Genomic DNA, 495 nt, shown 5'->3' with positions numbered 1-495 from the left:
TCAATTTCAAGTCGGCACGACTTGGTTGGAATGCACACTCCAACATCTCGTCGAGCGGGCCTATGCCCATGGATCTCAGCTATGCTGAGGACGAGGGAGCAGCGCTCCGAGCTACCGGGCAGCATGCACACATTCGACGGAGTCTTGTCTGTGGAAACACCCGTCACTTTCGGAATGGTTGCCCCATGCGCAAGGCGCGTCAAGGTTCTTCAAACCATCGCCCCAACGCCTACCTGTTCGTCGCGGGGAAACGACACCACTCAGTAGGCGCGCGGCGATCTACTGGGGAAGAACTGAGTTCTGTCGAGCCTCAGGGAGGTATAAGTCAACCGGGCCAAGCCCCGAAGAGCTCCGTGCTCTTGAACATGTATGCTAGCCGGGCTTGCTGGTGGTGGAGGCGACCGTAAAGGGCTTCGAGACGCCATGGGAAAGTGTCATCGATTTTGGGGCGTCGGGCAAATATGCTCGACGGTCCATGATGAAAGAAAGGCAGCC

Source organism: Plasmopara halstedii (assembly GCF_900000015.1).
Source record: "Plasmopara halstedii genome assembly, contig: Scaffold_650, whole genome shotgun sequence".
Lineage (NCBI taxonomy): Eukaryota > Oomycota > Peronosporomycetes > Peronosporales > Peronosporaceae > Plasmopara > Plasmopara halstedii.
Note: the sequence above shows the minus strand (reverse complement) of the source record.